This window comes from Protopterus annectens, chromosome 3.part1 (genome assembly GCF_019279795.1).
Source record: "Protopterus annectens isolate FY-2018-M chromosome 3.part1, PAN1.0, whole genome shotgun sequence".
NCBI lineage: Eukaryota > Metazoa > Chordata > Ceratodontiformes > Protopteridae > Protopterus > Protopterus annectens.
Window position 1 is genome coordinate 39,684,879 of NC_056732.1, and position 24,096 is coordinate 39,708,974.

Consider the following 24,096-nt stretch of genomic DNA (forward strand, 5'->3'; position numbering starts at 1 on the left):
TCATGCGTACCATGGGGGGTTGCAGCCATGGTATCCTGGGTATGCAAAATGGGGCTCGGTGTTGTTTGGCAGATAATCCGTTGTCCCGCCTGCGGGAGGGCTGCGGGTACAGGACGTGCCTTAGTCCTCAGTAAGGATGCAAAGCATCCATAGGGTAATGCTAAAGGCATGTGTGAAATGTGTTCAGCCCTACATCAGTGTCCAGTAGGCATTTCCCAAGGATGGACAAACGTACGGACAAGATGGCACCCATAATAGCAAACCTGGTGGAATCACACAGCCGTAGTAGGGCATGACACAGGACATAAAGATGGAAACAACAGTAGATACACCCGTAGACATCCATCCTGCCGCGAATCCCAGCGCATACAGCAGCGAAGGTGCTATCAAGTATGTGGGGATCACCCGCCCACTCTGCGGAACATACCTGCGACCTGTGGAACACATATTAATGGCACAACACCAACGGCAACTAGCAAGGTCATACTATCGCTAAAATATGGCGCTCACACACATAAACGACATACTGTCATGAATAAATAGGTTCTACATGTACCGCTGTGTTATACTGACAATACAGTGGCGGATAGTTCACAATGGTACCTGTGAGGATTATCTAAAGCAGTTGCCAACCTGCAGGACTACAGTAACACCCTATGGGTAAATTGTGGAAGGACACGGGTTACGAGCACTACATAATATGGGTAGGCGGACAGACATCCGGAATGGGGAACATACGGCGGCAGTCAAACCCACTGGCCGAATGGACACAGTCCAACATGTTCTAAACTTTACATATGCACATCGGTGTCCATTGCAGGACCCAAAATTACTCCTTAAGTAAGTGTAGGAAACATAGTGTGAAGCGGAAGAGGAGAGAGCGGAGAGAACGGCACAGGAAGATAAATGCACCACAAGCGCCTTCAAGGGTGATGACAGCCGCCCATGAAATGCAGGACATATGAATAGGACTCCCCAGGCTGCTGCGCCCATACACGCACGCTCACATCCCATTTCCGCACACATGAAGGGTGTGCAAGGGTACTGTCGAGGGTTGCAGACATGGGATCGTGGGTATGCAAATATGGGTGTCGGTGTGGATTGGCAGATGATTCATCGCCGCCCCGCCTGCAGCGGACGTGGCCATGGCATATGCGCCACTCCGCAATACTAATACCGATCATCCACCGGAAATGGAGAATGCAGCTGTGAAATGTTGACAGCCCGATACTAGTGTCCAGTAGGCAGTTCCCATGGATGGTCAAACGACGCCAAGATGGCACCCATAGCAGCAAACCTGGGGGAATCCCACAGCTGTTGCAAGGCATAACCCAGGGAATACAGATACGGTCTACAGTACACACTCCCCATTCAAAGCAAGACCGCTGGGCAGATACCGCATACAACACTCAATGTGCCAGCACATCTATGGGGATCACACGCCCATACAGTGGAACAGATGGGTCACCTGTGTAAAGATACCAATGGCACAATCTCCACGCCTGCTGGGAATGACATAGGATGGTCAAACTATGGCGCTGACACCAAAGAAAGACATCCTTCGTGAATTAATAGGATTGATGTCAATACACCATGGCAAACACCCAATGAACAGGGAAGACTTGCTGGCACCCTATGGCCACAAACCATGTCACACATAGGTAGATGGAACAGTCAACATAAACATTTCGCCCACGACAGGTCGATATGGTATCCAAAGGTACTTCATAGACATGTATGCGCTTATCACCCGCTGGCCCCGTGAGACTTACACATAACATGGAAGTATCCAGGCTTTAAATGTCCACCCTTACACTTCCATTTGTCACTTTCTATGCGAAAGCAATGGAGATGTAGCCACAGCATAGAAAGCAGAGACGCATTGCTAACGAAACACACACATGTCAACATCACAGAAAGCATACTATGAACACACTTATTACATGATATTGTACTATGAAACACAAACAAACCAGCAACCTGCAGCAAGAATAGTCCCCGTAGTTCGACACAACACAAGTCTTCGTAACATTTAAACAGTTCATTAAAACATGCAACGTTTTCGTTGTTTCCACAACGGGTGCAGGAAAAATGCTATGTTTAAGAATGTTCACAATCAACAATGTGAGTCTTAACATGATTTTAAATATCACACTGTTGATTGTGAACACTTTAACAATTTGCTTATTCAGTTGTATTTTCGAAAGCAACGGAAACACACACACACACGGAAGGGACGGGAGATGAACCTACGCCTATTTACATGAACTCAGTACAGTATGAAGCATTTACACAACGCTACCGAGTTAACTGACGTGAGCGCTGTCAGAGGCATACATGTAGGCTGCTGACGCCACCCGCAAGACAATATTTGGAAATAGCCAAGGCATGTGTTGCGGAGCGTCTAAAAGCATAATCAGTCGCAGAGGCAGCTGGAAACACACACACACAGAGACACACACACACGGAAGGGACGGGGGACGAACCTACGCCTATCTACATGAACACACTACTGTATGAAGCATTTACAGAACGCTACCGAAGTTTACTAAACAGAGCGCTGTCACAGGCATACTTGTAGGCTGCTGACGCCACCACCAAGAAGACAATAGTTGGCAATAGCCAAGGCATGTGTTGCGGAGCGCCTAAAAGCATAATCAGTCGCAGAGGCAGCTGGAAACACACACACACAGAGACACACACACACGGAAGGGGCGGTGACGAACCTACGCCTATCTACATGAACACACTACTGTATGAAGCATTTACAGAACGCGCCACCGAAGTTTACTAAACAGAGCGCTGTCACAGGCATACTTGTAGGCTGCTGACGCCACCCGAAGACAATAGTTGGCAATAGCCAAGGCATGTGTTGCGGAGCGCCTAAAAGCATAATCAGTCGCAGAGGCAGCTGGAAACACACACACACAGAGACACACACACACGGAAGGGACGGGGACGAACCTACGACTATCTACATGAACACACTACTGTATGAAGCATTTACAGAACGCGCCACCGAAGTTTACTAAACAGAGCGCTGTCACAGGCATACTTGTAGGCTGCTGACGCCACCCGAAGACAATAGTTGGCAATAGCCAAGGCATGTGTTGCGGAGCGCCTAAAAGCATAATCAGTCGCAGAGGCAGCTGGAAACACACACACACAGAGACACACACACACGGAAGGGACGGGGACGAACCTACGACTATCTACATGAACACACTACTGTATGAAGCATTTACAGAACGCTGCCACCGAAGTTTACTAAACAGAGCGCTGTCACAGGCATACTTGTAGGCTGCTGACGCCACCAAGAAGACAATAGTTGGCAATAGCCAAGGCATGTGTTGCGGAGCGTCTAAAATCATAATCAGTCGCAGAGGCAGCTGGAAACACACACACACAGAGACACACACACACACGGAAGGGACGGGGACGAACCTACGACTATCTACATGAACACACTACTGTATGAAGCATTTACAGAACGCCGCCACCGAAGTTTACTGAACAGAGCGCTGTCACAGGCATACTTGTAGGCTGCTGACGACACCCGCAAGACAATAGTTGGAAATAGCCGAGGCATGTGTTGCGGAGCGTCTAAAAGCATAATCAGTCGCAGAGGCAGCTGGAAACACACACACACACACACACACACACACACACACACACACACACACGGAAGGGACGGGGGACGAACCTACGCCTATCTACATGAACACACTACAGTATGAAGCATTTACAGAACGCTGCCACCGAGTTTATTGAGCAGAGCGCTGTCAGGAGGCATACCCCTATGTGAGTGGTATCATTTGCAGAGGCAATGCGACAGAGTGCGCAGTCACGCAGTCTGTTACCATCCTGTCGCCGCACACCAACACGCTAGTGCTGCAGTCGAGAATAACAAGTAACTACTGATCAGTACATCACTGCATACTGGGCATGCTCAGACACTTAGACTCGGCACAGGGCAGACATGCATACACATGTTGCGACAGCATGGGTGGCGGAATGTGGACCGTCGTGTGTGTCCAGCCACACAACAGAAACCTGGCCATGCCACAGACGTGGCCGGTGCGTAGGGGATACAGGCATGCACCCGGGGTATAACTGCAGACGGGCGCGGTGTGCACTGTGCTGTGTGTCTATCTACACAGCTGCCTACTGGGCATGCTCAGACACTTAGAGTCGGCACAGATCAGACATGCATACACATGGTGCGACGGCATGGGTGGCGGAATGCGGACCGCTCTGTGTGTCCGCCACACAACAGCAACCCGCCATGCCACAGACGTGGCGCTGCTGCGGGAATATCTAGGTGCAATTAACCATGTGTAGGACTGGCCTACAGTTTGTTGCATGCTACAGACAACCCTCCCAAACACAGGATACCTTCACAGATGTCCTGAGGACACTGGTGAGTGGGCATGCTCTCACAACAGCACCGTATTGGGTGACATGAACCACCCATACATAGCCTGGGAACATTACCCATGGCACAACACAGTACGCCAGCAGTCCCAGGTGTTCACACACCTGGCCACTGTTAAACAGCCATGCACCATACATACTAGGGGGATGTCTGACAGTTCTGCCCATCACACATGGTGAGGATATGCCCCACACAGGATGTACAGCCCTCAATGGTGATGCAAGACCGTATAGTGGATCCACTGGTCATCCACTCACTGTAACCAACACCAGCATGGGGACCTCAGTGCTGACCTCTCCACAGAAAACCACACACATCATACGACCGTGTGGTACCCTACAAGTCCTCCATGCCAGTGTTGAACAGAGGCCAGACCGCAAACGCCTAACGAATGCCTTCCCCGACCACTCCACATGCATGTCTGCAACAGGCAAACATGATGACATCAGGACCTTGTCCACCACAGGTAGGCACATGGTGTGGTGGACCGCAGCCACTGACTACCTGTACATCAACAGTTGAGCTACTACATGGCAGAGCAATGACAGTACCAGGGAAACCATCACCCATTCATACCGGGCGCCACCATACGGCCCCACATACCATCATCCAGGTCCGCTTGTGGGAGTGGTACTGCAGAGGGCACATGAGACAACCACAGGGCCTTCCCTAACTGTGGTAAGGACATGGTTGGGGCAGACAGACTTGCCTGGAAATGGTCCAGAATGGTACAACAGTCACTGCACCCACAGACATTGTCTGCAAACCACAGGACATGTTCCATGCATACATCCCCCAACAGGGAACATATCCATCCCACCAGAGTGTATCCTCCCAAACATGTCATATGGCCTGGAGTGTTCCCATATCTCTATCTCGGTTGACACGCCAGCAATGGGCACCGATGGTGTCCCTGGCTGTGTGCTACCCATCCTCATTGAGGCCCTCGCCCACACATGCGCCACTGTGTCATGTTAGCCTTACTATGGGCTATGTCCCCAATGGATGCCATATGGCATCTGTGGTCCCACTATGCCAGGGTAGTGCTCCTATGGACTGTCAACAGCCACACCCTATACGCTTGACAAGTGTTGTCTGCAAAGCTGTGTGGAGGTCCATACAGGTGGCCATGGTTACAGATAGCGTGTACAGCCAATACCGAACATACCCACAACTACATAGTCAAGGGCGGATCCTGCCTCCCGAACCTGCTCGTCCAGTCTGGAGTGGTCACCAAGGCCATTGATGGGGATACGTGGGTTTGCACACAGTACCATGACCTGGTGGGAGCGCTCAGAGCACACTACACATGGGACCCATAGAAAGGCTCGCCAGCATACATGTGGGGACATATGTCACCCGATGCTTCTCAGACAGGTTGGAGGTCACACCACACAGGGTTGGTGCTCAAGGTGCCTTGTCACACTCATATCTGGACCCAGTGGAGGCCCACAGGGCTCACTCCTGTGCCCCCTGCCATATGGCATCCGACCTTCCAATGTGCATGCAATCATAGGGGGATTGTAGCAGACAAGGTATGCAGATGACTACGCACCGGGCAACATACCCAACACCCCATGTTACACGGACATCCACCTAGGGCGCCATAGACATGGATGACTGGTGCCAGAGCCATGGCCTGCTACTAAATGCCAGAGAAGGTGCAGCCCTACCCAGTGTGAAGGACATGTTCGTCCCAATGTCACATGTAGGTGGTACGCCATTAAAGATGGTGGACGGTTCAGGAACTGGCTACCACACCTGTCGGCAACCTCTGTCAACACACACAATGGCAATGTGGGTGTGAAGACATTCCATTGTGGCCTCCTGGTCTGGATGGAATGGCAACCACATCAGGGTGTTCATTGTACCCCTGTACACATCACACACCAGAGCAATGACTGCGCATAATGGCACATGTGGCCTGTAGCTAACCTGACGCCTGCAGCACTCGGAAGGACCGCAAACGCTCCACAAGACGCTATGACGGTGCTAGGACATGTGTCACAAGCTGCACGGCCAAGGGGACACCGGCTGTGGATCTTCACAGCACAGCTGCTCCGTGGTGATCTGTGCCTGACATACACGGCCATGTCTGACCTGGGTGACATGGGCACATTCCACCTCCCAGGCTCCATGCAAACACGGGCACAGAAGCGACTGTCAGACACCTCAACACAAAGATGAGTGGGACGTGCTGGGGGAACAGGGTTAACGGCCAGACACCCCTACAACACGGGAGGAGTGCCAGGCCATGTGAAGGAAAGGCCCTGACTGCCTTTGTCCAGGACTGCTAATGACATGTGGATGTGTGATGATAGTTATGCGCCAGGCAACCTCTGTGTGTCACTGCTAGACCAGGGACTGGGGACTGATGGATATGGCATCCCCATCCTGAGGGGTGTTAGACGCCACACACAGTCATGCTAGGTCCACACATGTCGTAGGGCACATATCCTGTTACGTTCATGTGCGCCTATGTACCTATGTAGGGTCCATGCCGGATGCGGTAACTGTGCTATGCTGATGTTGCCAGACATGCCTGTGGGTACCCCACGACTACACGTGGGGAACTAATTACAGTGCTCCCAGTAGGCACGCAAGTACACCATCAGTATCATACGGGTTAACTGCACCGACATGGTGCTACACATGTAACCACCACACATACTGTGTACACATATCAATGAATGCTGCACCTGTCCTGCATGGTATGTCTGCTGCATGATGTCCGTGCACAACCCACATCACATACACACCTGTCACCAGCCATACACACACACCACAACATACACATCACGCACTATGCGGACACAGGTCTCACATACACCTCCCACTATCGTGTCCACCCCGTGCACCAGAAAATGTTAGCTTAACCGTGCATTGATGGTGTGGCTCACAGTTATGCGGCAGAGACTTCATCATATGCACAGGGTGATATGTGTGCCACAGGCATGGGCTGTACCAATGGATGACATCATGTGTGTGTGTAAGGGCCAGTTCATTGAGTGGGCATGACTATGTAGATTGCATGTGGGTGTGGTGGAGCCCTACAGTTGTGTCTGCTGTGTGTGGGTGTGTGTGTACACAGTTCAGTCATCTGTGATGCCTACACGGGTATGCTTGGCAGCCCCTGACTGTACAGTGCAGGTGTTACGGCTCACTGTGTTCGCCGGCGGCGACGTGACCCGCCTGCCTGGGGTCGCACGGGCACGACCGGTGGAGGTACGGACTGTCCACTCTCCGATGTCACATGTCCGCTGGAAACGTGCCCACGACGGGCCGCCCAGGGCCACGTCCACGTGGCCTGCTCTGTCCTGGTGTGGATGGTGTAGTAGCAGCTGCAGTGCTACTGCTACCAGCACTGTCTGGGTGGGCATGGGAGGTGGCACGCACACGCTGACCTGCAGCAGGTGGTGTTGCTGGCACATGCCCACGCGCCCTATGCCTCACCCCTACCTGGTGTTCCTGCACGGACTGGCGACGCCAAGGATGGCCAAGCCTCGGTCGAGGAGACCAGCCATGTCACCCAATCTCCTATCCAGAACATCGGCAAGATGCTGTTGTGCATTCGCCAATGCCTGGATGTTGTCATTTAGGGTACGGATTGCGGACCTCTGCAGCCTCTGCCCTTCCTGGTTCTGCCGCTCGCACGCGCCTGCGCCGCCATTACAGTCTGGAACATGCGCCTGGTTATACCAGCTGCTGCACCCTGTACGGCAGGTGTATGTCTAGCGGTGCTCCCCCACGAGCAGCACCTGCCACCTGCCCGCGTGGCACTGCACCAGTCCTTACACTGGCAACATCGTGTGTACCCACACCTTCTGCAGCCACCACACATTCCTGCTCCGGGACAACAGACGCTGACTGACCGTCATCTATGGGCAACGGTGTTGGGGTATGTGTCGGCATCTGAACCGTGTGCGGGGATGCAAGGGACGATGTGTGATGTTCTCCAGTGGCACAGACTCTGCCTGTGACGACCCTGCCTGTGCCTCATGCACATGGTCATCACCACTAGTATCTGTGGGGACACTAGCATCAGATTGACCGCAGGAGGGGAACGCACCTACAGCACCTGTCAATACAAAGACATACCATCGGTTACACACACACACACACACACACACACACACACACACACACACACACACACACACACACACACACACACACACACACACACACACACACACACAGCATGCATGTGATAATGCAGGTGGCATGCAGCATTCACACAACACAGACCAGTGAATGCAGACCAGACATTCATAGTGGCAGTATGTACACTGCCCTGGTGGGGACAGTACAACAGGCAGGTGTCATTTAGTAGGCATGCAGTACACACATTCATGGTAGTTTGCATGCATCAGCGTGATACACCGTGTGGCCGCTGGCGAGTTGAGAGTACACATGGCTGCCGACACTATGTAATGTACACCGCAAACATGTGCGGTATCATGTGGACATGTGAAGATGGTGTCCCACCGCATGCACCACATCACAATGGCTGTCACGGTGCAGTGTTATGTGTACAGTGTACAGATACAATGTATGTGTAACAGTGATGTCTGTGCAGGTACGTTTGCTGTGAGCTGTGTGCATAGCTGTACGGTGTGTAGTGCGGGCTCTGTGCCACTGCACAGTAGCAGGACACAGCTATGTGTCTGTGCGATGCGTGACCTGGACGCATTACATTGCCATGTCTGTAAGTCAGTTCAGCTGCTCAGCAGCACGATATGGTGGACATTGGAGGCACCTGTAGTAGCTGTGGAGAGGCATTCCATGTCACTGGTGTACTACATCAGATGTCCAGGGGGTCCACTACAGTGATGAACCCACTATGTGTGTACAGGGTGCAACGGTGAGTACCCACTGTGGATGTGCTGTGTGGCAACATGCCTGTAGGTATCAACCATGGCCTTGTCTGTCTGAGTCATTGACAATTGTGTGTGGTAGACATCGTGCACACGGCCCTGTGGTGGCCCATGTGACATACACCCATACTAGTGTGACGTGTCACATTCTCTACGGATATGCTGACAGTGTGGATGTCTGCTATGTTGTGCATAGGTCATATCATGGTGTGACAATGCTGCAGCCAGACATCCACGCAGCATGGGACATGGCATGCGCCATGCCACCACACGTGCACCCGATGCAGGGGCATGGGTCACATTGGTAACACCTGTGCTCTGGCCAGATCACAGCTCACTATGTGGTACTGTGTGCATACTGCACTGGCATACCAATGCATACTACACATGCAGCCATTGTGTAACACCTACACCATTGTATGCATAGCTGAATGCACGTAACACACCAATAGGTTGTGTGGTGTCATACCACTCTACGGTAACGGGTGTATCTACTGTACATGGGTGGTGTGTATGTCGGGTGGTGCGAGCTGTATACCGTGACGGGGCACACACAGGTGAGCATGTCATGCCTAGACACATGGGGAATATCAATACAGCAGAACATGACTAGCAACAGACTTACCTGCAACAGACCCTTGTCCTTGCGACACGCCAGACGTACCTGTAAAGGCATTACACAAAGGTATACACATTAGCCATTACTATCTCCACGGTCAGCACTGTGCATGTCACATCATGCATGTGTGTGGTAGCATGTGCTATGCACATGTCTGCTAACACAACATAGCATACAATGGTTTGCATCTTGTGTGGCCATATACCTGGCATGTATTGCTATATCATGTGTTGTACTATGACACCCACACCCACGCCGCCTATCATACAAACATGCAACACTGACTTACCATGCGGCTCCAGGCTCATAGCTCGGGAGACACCCACCTCCACGATGGACGCAAGTGGTTCTGCGTGTTGTTCCGTGGGTGTCCCCAGACTGGCCAGGAGCTCCTCCGTAGCTGTGAGTGGGGCTGTGTTGGTGGCCCACCACCTGTCCCACGCTGTTGCCTGGCGATTGCAGCGCACGCTGTCTTGCATGCCGGATCAGGTCTGTGCAGTGCCTGCGGATTTGTTGGTAGCTGCGGTTGTTTCCGCCCACGCTGTTCACCCTCCTGCACATCTCCTCCCACATCTCCTGCCGTTCCTGTGCCTGCTGTGGCACATGGCTAAACAGGGCTTTGTAGTTACTCTGGAGGTATGGTATGATGACCTCCTCCTCCTGTCGGCTAAATGTTGGAAGCCGGGAACGTGGCATTATCTGGAAGACATAATGATGGTGGCAGGTCACATTCACACTGCTGTGCTGGCATACTGTTGGAAATACATTGCTATGACATGTACGACATCTGCACAGTGATCTGTGAAGGGCATCGTGGCGGTGACACAGCCGATGTTGTGGCTTCACACCATTGAGCACTGGGTGTCACATCATATCTGTGTGCCACCCCATCACACTGTGCATGCACCATGTAGATGTTAGCCTGCCATGGACATGTGTACCTGGCTGCACCTATGTCCATATCAGTTGGCATAAGTCCCCATGTGACGCCTGTGCTACTGTTCACCTGGACGCTGTGTATATGTCAGTACACATCACGCCTGTGTCCATTGTGAACGTCAGCAGCGGCACTGTACACATACACATGGACACCTGCACATGCATGTGTTGTGCCATGTACTTCCACACAGCACTGTACCAGTGCTGGACAACTTGCCACAGCTCACCTGTGTTACGTATGTGATAGACATGGAGCAATGTGTAACCATGACACATTAGCAGGAAAGGCCATGCATAGCATGTACACACACACATTGTGCAGAGCATCACACAGCACCTGTAACATGACAGGGTGCATCGCCGCCACATTACTACTGTGTATGGTTGATAGTGAGAGTGCCTTTTGTCCATTGCACCATGTGGGACTGTGATAGCTCATGCAGCCTTGCTGGTCAGCTCTGCATGATATGGCAGGGTATGCCACATACATGGCACTGGGTGTGACCCACCAAGGGGCTGACGGTATTGGCAGGGTGGCTGTCCATTGCATATGTCATAGCTGTGTGAATATGGACATTCAACATGTTTATCACCATGGTGTGGACACTGTCCTCCAGCGAGGTATGCTGTACGCTGCTTGTTGAGGGTGTGTGTGGTGCATGCAGGTATCACACATCCATACATACACTGTAGCCCTGGCAGGTGCTATGTGCTGGGATGTTGATCAACACAGTGCTGTATGTGTACACACACCGCTATCCCATGCACATGGATGGCTGCCTGAACTGATGTGGGTAACACATATGTGTACATCCATTGCCCGCTGCCACCCACATGTCTGCTGCTGCACTACACACCGCCATCCCTCCCTGTGTGAATGTGGTGTTGGCCTCAGCAGAGGTATCCATGTATGGGGACAGGGATGTTCACATAGCAGGCCCACTGATGGTATCGTCGATCTGACCATACACATATGATGCACCCCTCACACATACAACCCATTCATATTGTTGTTCACAACGGTGACACAGCTATATTGCTATGCCGGAGCCATTCACAGACATACATACACAGAGGCATGCACGCCCATCTGTGTCATTGCCTGGACTATTGGTGTGGTTTGGCACCTAACGTGTTTGACTGCAGGTGGCGCAGACCTACTGTGCACATGTCTACATGGTAGGCCTGTTCTACGGTAGGCATCTGTGATGTGCTGTGCACATCTCATATCTGCACATTTGGTTGGTGTCCATCGGACCACGGGCCAGTGGTGGGACATACAGGGATGTTGCTGAACATATATGCATGCGACCCTGTACAGCTGTGACGCTTAGCCTCTCAGATGCTCATGTGGCGGGGACGTGAGCACCGGACAGCCACAGGTGGTGGTGGGCCGCCGTCCGCACTCCATCTCCACCTGTGGGTTGCTATCATCCCACACACTCCTTGTACTGTATGTTCAGGCTATGCACCTATGTGGGGCTTGTGTGCATGCAATACGATACTATGTGCCTTTGCACCCATCACAGACATTGTCACACAGGTACACCGCAGCCATACACATCGCAGATTGTTGTCAGCACGCCACATGTGGTACACACCTAACACATCTCCTGTGGGACATGGTAATTTGTATGGGCATGTCCAGTAGTGACATACCACAGCTACCCCTACATGACGGCTATGCAGGACATGTCTGTGTACATCTACTGTGACATATACACAAGCAATGCCCCCTACCTACATCACATGGTACTACCTGTGGAGTATGTGTGTCTGCATCCATGCTATGGCCATAGATGACAATTGTACATCAATATGTGCAACATACCTCAGTGGGGTTGTCATGAGCACATGTTCCATGTGTCAATGCATTGTTTGTGTCTGTTGGGCGGTCATTGTTGTGCATGGTTTACATGGCTGACATAGTGTACTGTGTCTGATTCCAGGTACTTCATTGGGCTACCAGCATTGTACATTTCTACAGCACATTCCAGCCATCATGTAGCCAGCTTAGATGACAGTGGAGGTGTTCCGCCATGTGCACATATGTCACACGGTACAAGGGTGACTGACACACATTGTCAGGACTGGGTTCTGACTGCTGTGGCTGTGTGTACCGGTGTTGACAACCATGACTGCACCAGATGGTGTCTTCTGGATGTGTGACATTCACAACAAACACCCACATTCACATAGCAGCACATCGGCCATGACAATTGACATTCCTGCATGAACACTGTGTACGGTATGTCTGTATGACCACTGCATATATCACTGGTGGCCACCAGCATGGCTGCCTACAACAGCAGTGTGTATCCTGTGCAAACATGGGTTACACCAGTCGCACCACACCTGTGTCAGATGGCCCTGTAGTGGGTGACAGTGCAGTTCCATTCATCATGTAACAGTATACATCGTGCACCAGTATGTTGCAGACATGTGAACGGCTGTGCTAGTCGACATATGCACACATGACACATCACCTGGTACACCGTGGTTCTGCCTTGCCACCTGCTATTGTGACCACCCTGTGATGACATTGTACGCCCACATGGACTTGGACATGTGATGGCTCAATGGTGAATTAACCGCCCAGGTGTGTGTCTAGCCAGGTGTCCAGTAGCCAGTGGTCTGCATGCAGGGATAGTCTACATTGGCCTACTCTGTCACTGGGACTGTTGACTATGGTCATACTGTTGTTATGCAGGCATGTGCTGTTTGTCCAGTCTGATAGTCGTGTTCAACCACACTACCGTGGCACACATGACAGGTGCACCTCTGCCTAAGGTGTGCAGCCCACATGTACATTTTCACATGCTATGCTGCCTGTGCCGCGGTGTCACATGTCTGTCTCCGCAGGGCTGTCACAGGTAGGCACAGCATGCAGTGATGTGTGACAATGCTTACACCCTCCACTGTGCTGTACACTAGCACTGCACACACAGTACAGCACACATGTCATTTATCTGCAGTGCCTGGGACCTGCCTCCATGCCCTACACGGCACACCTGCCAGTCCAGATTGTACACAGATCATACCTCCCAGGCACATACCTGGACTGTAACACACACGGGTGGGTGGTTCCCACACCACACCGTGATTTACACACATACTGTATTTTCCCATGACACATTGCATCATAGGTAGTCCATGTTCAGATACCCATGTTCGTGGACACTACGCACATTGTGACACGCGACAGTGAATACACTGTACACCACAGGTTACATGCCAGTCGGGTTGGCATACTGTACATTGCACCTAGGACAGTTGCTACTGCTATGTATTGCCAGCAACACGCCCTTCCCTAGTATGGACTCCCATGTACCCACACATGCTTGGCCATGCAGTACGCATAGCTGGGTGACACATTACACGACACATACCATACCTACACTAGCCTCAGCATGCACCAAACCTCCATGTGTCTGTATGCTAGGCCTACACACCTCCCCTCTGTTTGCTGAACATCCATGCTTACCATCCCTGCTAGCCACACCCTAAACACACAACCATAGCAGCATGCATGGTACATACACACTACAGCCGGTATTACTGACATCCACTGACAGAGGTAGTTGATGGCATGGCACCCCGTACGATGGACAGTCTACGTGCCTATGCCAACAGTGATCACAGTGCACTTCTGCTACATTTACACACTGGTAGGGACCATGCTATTCCACACTGAGACATGGTGGTACTGGCCTTTTCACAGACGCCACAGTGGTATTCCTGTTCCATGCACACGTGCTGTATGGGCACATGTGCAGGCTGTTGCACGGTAGTTATGTTCACCTGTGTGTTGTGTGTCACTTGACAGTCATGGTGTGTCCTGCTGGTGCATGACATACCCACAGCTAGCTACCTACACATGACTGCCAGACATTGCAGTGTGGGCCCTCACGCAGTGTGGTGGTATGTCTCTGCTGTTTGACTACATCCACATTCAATGCAGCATACCACGGTCATGCAGGCATTGACGACACAGATGTTGCTGGCATCGTGCCTGCCAATGGGGTACCTACCAACAATACACACTCTCACTCACTACAGGGTTCCAATCCTTGGCTGGACATTGTATTAACCCTGTGGACACATACATAGTACTGCCATGCACATGTTATGTCTGGGAACACAGTCCCAATGTCACCTCCAACCGCTGTAGTTGTTGTATCCCGCCAACCTGGCTGTTACATGTCTCTGCAGCAGCACAGGTCAGTGACTGCTAGCCCATTCATGTACGCTGTGCACCCTGACCACCACACTACCACATCTATCACACTACACATGGATGGTACTGCATTGCACGTATGGGGCTGCATCTCTACACCCATGACTGGGCCATTCAGTATGGCACTGGGCCACATCTTGACATACATGCTTCACACACTCATTGACTACCTGCATGCCTTTCCTGGCACCCTTGTTGGGCTTCTGTGCGCCACAGCACACCACATCCCATGCTGGCCACCTGTCATATTATTGCATGGGTGGTTGGGGTGGTACAGAGGGTATCACATCAGACATGATCCGCTCTTTGCCCTTCAGCACCATTCCACTTTATGCTATTGCCAGTGTACACATCCAGCATCACATCGTACCCTATGTATCGGCATGTTACGCCATGTGCCTTCTGTACAGTTCACACAGTGGTGCAGGCATATCATGCTAACTACAACAAGTCAGGGACGCCTGGCATTGCACGCTCCTCAGACATGTGGGGCCTCATGCTCAGTCTTTGCATACGTACACTACCTGCTGCCACACAGTACTGTACATGCCTACATATACCACTTCTACATACCTGGCAGCATACTAGCTCATCCTACTATGTTGCTGACACCCATACAGGTGTCAGTGTGGCAGATATATCATGTAGATATGATTGCATCAGTTACATCACACATAGTGCATACACATCACCTTTGCATACTGACAGTCATGCGGTGTGTATCACATGGATACTGTCCCTATACAGGCATATCACGCTGTACATGGTTGATGTACACACACATGGCCCACATGGTGCTGTGGTTGCCATATTACACCATGGCGTGGGTACACATGTGCAGGACCACGATTTCTGGACCGTATGTCTAGCTGATACCTTGGGTGCCCTTGTACCTGTGCCATACACACATGTACACGCAGGCCGTGTTACAATAACACATGTGTGGTGTACCTTACACAATGGATACAACGTTACATGTCTCAGTATAGTCATGCTGTGCTCTCTACCCGGCTCAGACAGTTTACATATGCAAATGACAGTCATGTAACACATCTGTGCTCACCTGCATGCCACTAACACAGGGGTGTAATCTACTCTGCCATGGGCCATGTTCTCCGCAGTACTGATGCATGTAGTACTCCTACATGGCGCTTGCAGTGGGCAGGGTGGGAGGAGCAGTCCTGCATGTGTGCACACATGCCACATTGCTCAGCCCGGGCGCCTGTGTGACATCCACAGACTGGACACACACCATGCTGTGGGACATAGGTCCTGTGCACATCCCACAGGGGCACACTGTGTCACTAGTCATGTGATAGCTTCCTTGCTGGTAGGGTGACACAGACCCATGGTACCACCACAGCGGACGCACTGTATAGACATGACAGTTGACATCCAGTTCTGCCGCTCAGTGGACACTACCATGGGGGTGTCAGTACTGTGTACATTGCACATGTGTTTACACACGGCCCTGCTGGACATCATTGTGACACACATTGCACCTGCTATGGAACGTTTGGACATGGTCACTTGCTGTTCCCTCCATTTCAGGTACCTATTCTGCTACTACATTGTCCCATATGTGCAGGCCATACATATCTTGTGTATGTACATAACATTAGGCCATCGCCCATCATGCATGCTATGCCTGTGATACTGTCTATGATTTGTGAACATATCCATCATGACAGCTTTGCATTACACATAATTGACATAGTCGCCTACTGCGTGGGATACGTGCACGCCGTGCGCACATTCCGTATGACATCGATGGTATATGCCCATGCACATGTGTGCTGTGACACTATACATACATGTCCTATCCCCTGCTGTGGCACTTCATTGTTGGATATCCACTGCCAGCATCAGCGTGGGTGGTGGCATTGTTCTGTGTTTGCAACCCCTATGGCAGACCTGGGGTAGGGTTACCACCTGTGCCACTTTGCAAGGGACAGTCCCTCCTTGGGCAGTTGTGTCCTGACAAAATATATTACAAATGGCAAATGTCCTGAGATTGTAGGACATCACTATATCCCATTCTTATGTAAGAGTTGCATAACATACTTATTTATGTATGTACATTCCTAAATGTTACAAGACACACAATAAGCAACTTAACTGCTACAAGACTACACTTTTCTTTATGCAAAAGAGTAGAGTTCTAACCTTTGTACTGACCATGGGTATGTGTCCACCTGTAACATCTGATGTGTGTCCCAAGATTTCCCACTTTGGCCATTTGAAAAGGTGGCAAGCCGAACCTGGGGTTATCCCGGTGTGTACATGTTGTCCCACTGCTGTGCACACGCTGTCCACAGTCGCTGGTATGCTGCGCTTTAGCATTACATATCCAACCTTCGCCTCTCTGCCTGATGGACAGGTATCTTTACCTACACACACCGCTCACATACTGTACAGATTCGCCATACGATCGTATGCTACACACCAGTACATGTCGTGGGTTCGACATACCTTTCCGCCTTTTGTTCTGAGTTCGCCTCTATTCCCTTGTTTCTCCTTCTCTATTCGTGTTAGTTCGGTATGAACATACGGTTTGAATATCCAGGAGTCTTCCTTATATTCGCCGTCACCTGAGGCATGTGTGTTAATCAGGCCAATAGCTGTTCCTCGGTGTGTACTTATGCGCATATCAGCGGTGATCCCCTTCCTTTCGCTTACGCCGGCACTAGCCCATGGTTCTTTCCTCGTGTGGCCGTTGGTTATTTGCAATACCTTCGTGAGGATGGTATGTATTGTATCATGTTTGTGTGACTGCATCCGCTATGTGTGGTGTCGGGCACATTTCGCTGTGGTGTTAGCCGTGGATTGTGTGTGTTGAGTATGGTATTGTGTTCGACATGTGGGTCCCCGTGTCCTGGCGGCGGCTGTCGATGGCGCTGTGCATTCAGATGTGTTACATAGCTGTTATTTTCCTGTACATAGCGGATGCAAGGATGCATCAGCCGCTGCTAGTGTTTCCCAGGAGCTTGTTGTGGGTATGCCGCTGTCATTCACTGCCTGTATGTGTTTGCTACGGTTTTAGCTGTTATCCCTTTGATATGTGCAATGGGGTATATCTGCGGATGTGGGTGACGGGTACGGGTGTGAGTCTTGCATTTATACATACCAGATATGCTTGTGTGTGTGCTCCATCCCTGCTTGGGGAGCTGCGGTTACCTGTCTGTTGTTCCGGGAATGTTTGTTTTGTTGATGTCGCCTGCTGTCGGTATCGCCTGCATGTGTGCTTCCTGCACGATTCCTCCTTCACATCGGTTATATATCTGCGGATGTTCGTCCGCGCCTACTATCCATTGGCATTTTGTCGCTGATAGTTACGGTGAATGTGGTCCTATACTTGGGGCGGCCTGTATGCTACCGGTAGCCTCCTATTCGTGGTGCCGCTTGCTTACACACCGCGGTATTTACGGGACCGTAAGTGTTCACGATCGTGCCGGATAGCACATTCGATTTTCGCCGCACATGCCTGATGCTGTGTAACGCTGCCGACGGACCGTGTGGAGTCTACCTTATGGCCGCCATACCTACGGTCATGGTTTGTACATGCGCCCTTTGCATCTCCTGTTGGCTATGGCCCTGTGGTACACTTTGGGACATTTCCGCTTTGCATCGCTTTTACGCCGCCACGGCATAGCCACTGAGGAGATGTCAGTACTACTTTGTGGGTACTGCTGTACATACGCCTATGGTTCCTGTACTGTATGCCTACGCCTGTTATTACACTCCGCCTGTGACATGTCATCTACATACACAGTTTACACTGGCACACACATTACACACACACAGCGGAACACACGACAACCTCACCTCACACATACACATATTGCCGCCATGGCTGTCAACCTTCTATTTCCAGAGTGAGGAACACACACAGTAGTAATGTGAAACAAATGGGCATAATGTGGAACACATAGTAATGGCATAGTGACAACTTCAGCTAAGTAGGTCATAGGTTGATTATAATATGCTGATTTACTTACAGTGAAGAACCTTTACTGACTTACTATGAGTACATTCTATTTACCAGGATGTCATTTATATACATTCCTAACAATGGATGTTTGACAGACATTTTCAATGTGGAACTTGGAGGAACTGCGAGGAACATGAACTGTTTTACACCCCAAATGAGGTAGCTGGCTCATAATGTCGTACACTTCAGTGGTATGCTTTCCGGTTGTGCACCGACGGTTGAACACAATACCTACGTTGGCCGCATCGCCGGTGGCGGCGTGTATCTCCGCACTCATATCCTATGGATATGACACGCACATATCTAGGGTTGCCACCTTTTCAAATGCCCAAAGTGGGACATTTGTTGTAGAAACGTCAGATTTTGCATGCAAACACATACCCACGGCCAGTACAAAGGACAGCAATTCACTTTTTTGACAGAATACAAACCTGTAGCATTACAGTTGCTTATTCTGTTTATTATCATATTTAGATGTTTCTTCTACAAAATAACTGTTTTATGCAACTAATAAAGAAATTATGGGAAATAGTTTTGTCCTACAATCTCAGGACATTTGCCATTTTGTCAATGTTTTTGCAGGACACAACTGCCCAAAGGGGACTGTCCTCACAACGTGGGACAGGTGGTAACCCTACACATATCCCGGTACTGTACCGTGGACTGGTGACCATCCCGACACGCGGATATGTATTGATGCAGGTTAACATTTCCATGGCTGGCGTTACCTGCCCTGCCCACCCTCCAGGATGATCGGGTTGTCGGTCACTATGTTTACTATGTGGTGATTTCGCCTTCCTTATCTGTGAACTTGCATCCCTGGGTTCCATATTACCCTGTTGTACTTTATATCTGTGTATGCGCACATATATTTCTACATGTGTACTGATATGTATTTCCGTATCTGTGTATGCACATGAGTACATATGTGGTCGACTTGCGGCGATAGTGGCAGCATATGGCTACGCCGTGTGCTGTAGAACCGCGGCGTTGAGGTGTTGGCGCCCATGCTCTGCTGGCTATTGGGTGTGCAGTGTTTGGGCGGTGCCTTTGTTGGAGTCACACATACGTCCGCACATACGGTACACATTACGGGCGGACATGTTTGTGTGGCGCCCATTTTACTGTGTGTGCAGGTCAGGAGGTGCCAGTCCATGGGGCCTACACTGTCAAAGTATGTGCTATGCGTTGCCTCTTTGCCAGGGCGTAGGCATATTGGGTACGCCTCTGTCTACCTACTGGGGCTGGCTCAGTGTGTCCATGGCGCTGAACGCCCTGTGCCTGTGCTTGCCCTGGCAGTTGTGGCGGGCTTGGTGGCCCTCCGCCATTATGTCCCTGCAGCAGCTGTTTCCGCAGAATCATATTGTGTAGCATACAACATACTATGAATATGTGGGCACTTGTGCCTGGAGAGTACTGCAAGGCTCCACCGGATGTATCCAAGCACCGGAACCGTGATTTCAACATCCCGAACACACGCGCTATGATTATTCTCGTTTGTGCGTGTGCCTCATTATGGCGTTCTTGCATGTGTGTGTGTGCATTTCTGATGGGTGTCATCAACCACGGCTCCAGTGCGTAGCCAGCATCCCCCACAAGGTGACCTTGTGTGATGTCCCCCCTGGCAAATACCTGATACAGCTGTGAGGCATGCCAGATATGGGAGTCGTGGTAGCTTCCAGGGCTGCCAGCACACACATCCATAATAATGCCCTGCGCATTGCACACGACCTGGCAATTGATGGAGGGGTATCCCTTGCGGTTTATGTAGCGCCTACCCTGCTCCCCGGGTGGTGACTTAATTTCTATGTGCGCATAGTCTATCGCACCCAGGACCTCCGGTATTGTGCCACACGGTGGCAGCGGCGCATATTGCTAGCCAACTCCTCCTGAGATGTGGGGAAATGTATGTGCTCATGGGCATGTGGAACATGGCATCCAGGAACTGGTGTAGTACCCTGGATGCTGATGCCTGTGAGATGCCCATTATGTCCCCGTGGGCCTTTGAAAGGTACCTGTAGCCAGTATTCGCAAGCTCACACATACCTTTGTGTCCACTGGGATGGCCCTCTGTTGTCTCTTGTTCTCAGGCGGCCGCACAGCTCCACTATTTGCTGTAACGTGTCCCTGTCCACCCTGTAGCGCCTACTATCTCCAGGTCTCGCAGCCCCTGGTAGGTCACCCTTGGTCTGAACACTCTCCTTCTCCTGTGAGGCCTACGGTAGTTGTCGACACCACCCTCCGTAACTCCGTCTGTCTCTGCCACATACCTATGCATCACGGCCACGGCGGCACCCAGCATATACATATTAAAAGTTCCCAGTCTGTTTACACCCTACGGTGCGGCGCTTGGGAAATCGCTGTGTGTTGTGTGCATTCACATTTAATACTGTTGTGCTGTATACCCGGTGATGTCATTGGGTGTGTCAGCGGCCGTATCCACGGATTATTTCCGTGGTTTTACGCTTGCAACTGCAACGGTACTGCCTGTAGTGTTACATTACAGTTGCCTGCATTGCCTTCGCCTGGCATCTTACATTACTGCATCCTGCAGGCACATGGCATATGATGCATTTTATCTGCAGCCGCAGTTATGCTACCTCTGTACTTGGCTGTGCTATTTCGGTTCTTTGCTCTTTGCATTTCTACTACATCCCCTACTATCTTTGCACTCATATGCCTCCCTTTCCCGTTATGCAGGAGTCTGCATGCAGAGTTATCAGCTGCCGGCGCTTGCCCTTCCTGCATTGATTGGTGTTAATTGCTCATTACGGATCCATTTACACTGCTTCCGCATTTCCTCGTATTCTCCGCATTACCTTCCTATATCCGTGGTTGTTGACGGTGAGGCCGCCACATGACTGGTTTAGGGAACGAGTCATCCTCGTGCACATGCATTTGTACGCCGCATTCTGTACTCTCAGCGCATCTATTTCCTAACACGCCAGTCCTGATGCTGTGATGTGCATTGTACAGCCCAGATTTGCTGACCTCCAATATCCTTCCTCCTACAGTGGCACACCCTCTGTGGTTGACATGTATCTCGTGTAGGCCACCGGTGTAGTACCGCCACGCCGCTTGCTCCATCCTTACGCCGGCGCCGCTTTTGCGATTCACTATTATCTGCCTCATTTGCATGGAATTGACTACTAATACATGGTTACGGCGCCGACACCGCCACCACTCCTTGACAACCATTGCGCTGGGGTTGCAGCTTTACATACATACTATGGTGTGTGGTGGCTGTGCAGCTGATTTGTGTTCTACTGCTCTTTTAGGACATTGTCATATTATTTCATTGCTTTGCAACTTCTGTGCACATATCCCGGGGTCTGCTGTTCTTTCTACATACGTGCCATTTATGTCATTTTTACATTTTGTGCATATTTTCTTTGGACATTCTCGGTGCCTTTCCACATTGGCATATTGCACCTATATGATACCTGACTTTGACAGCCTTCCGCTACTCCTCCGGTATGTTTGGGTAAATGTAAACCGCTTTTTTGGTTTACATTGCCGCGTCTCTTACGCTTACGCCTGCGCCACTTCGTGGATCGCTATTTGCCCTCATTTGCATGGTGCAATACCGCACACAGTGTGTTTTGCATACCTACGCCGGGGGCGGGGACGGTCCGGCGCACGCCGGTAGTGCACGTGGAATTCATTCATACCTGAATCGCTAAGCAGCCATATTTGGCGTTATAACGCCGACGCTATGCTGGCGCCTGGCGCAAGGTTCATGATTCCCGGGGCATATGTATTTATTTTATACACAGCATAACTGCAGCATCATATGTATTTATTTTATACATAGCATAACTGCACATCATATGTATTTATTTTATACACAGCATAACTGCACATATGTATTTATTTTATACACAGCATAACTACATCATATATATTTATTTTATACACAGCATAACTGCAAATCATATGTATTTATTTTATACATAACATAATTGCAACATCATATGTATTTATTTTATATACAACATAATTGCAACATCATATGTATTTATTTTATACACAGCATAACTGCAACATCATATGTATTTATTTTATACACAGCATAACTACAACATCATATGTATTTATTTTATACACAGCATAACTGCAACATCATATGTATTTACTTTATACACAGCATAACTGCACATCATATGTATTTATTTTATACACAGCATAACTGTACATATGTATTTATTTTATACACAGCATAACTACATCATATATATTTATTTTATACACAGCATAACTGCAAATCATATATATTTATTTTATACATAGCATAACTGCACATCATATGTATTTATTTTATACATAGTATAACTGCAACATCATATGTATTTATTTTATACACAGCATAACTGCACATCATATGTATTTATTTTATACATAGCATAACTGCACATTATAGTATAACTGCAACATCATATGTATTTATTTTATACATAGCATAACTGCACATCATATGCATTTATTTTATACATAGTATAACTGCAACATCATATGTATTTATTTTATACACAGCATAACTGCACATCATATGTATTTATTTTATACATAGCATAACTGCACATTATATGTATTTATTTTATACATAGCATAACTGCACATCATATGTATTTATTTTATACATAGCATAACTGCAGCATCATATGTATTTATTTTATACACAGCATAACTGCGCATCATATGTATTTATTTTATACAAAGAGTAACTGCACATCATATGTATTTATTTTATAACTGCAACATCATATGTATTTATTTTATACATAGCATAACTGCAACATCATATGTATTTACTTTATACATAGCATAACTGCACATCATATGTATTTATTTTATACATAACATAATTGCAACATCATATGTATTTATTTTATACATAGCATAACTGAACATCATATGTATTTACTTTATACATAGCATAACTGCAACATCATAAGTATTTACTTTATACATACCATAACTGCACATCATATGTATTTA

The 24,096-nt window shown here is 49.6% G+C and overlaps 1 protein-coding gene across 2 annotated transcripts in view; it reads right to left on the reverse strand.

Annotated features, from left to right (window-relative positions):
- The window catches only part of LOC122797979 (acetyl-coenzyme A synthetase, cytoplasmic-like), a 1,448,208-nt gene that overhangs the window by 82,867 nt on the left and 1,341,245 nt on the right, over positions 1 to 24,096 (reverse strand). The window lies entirely within an intron of this gene.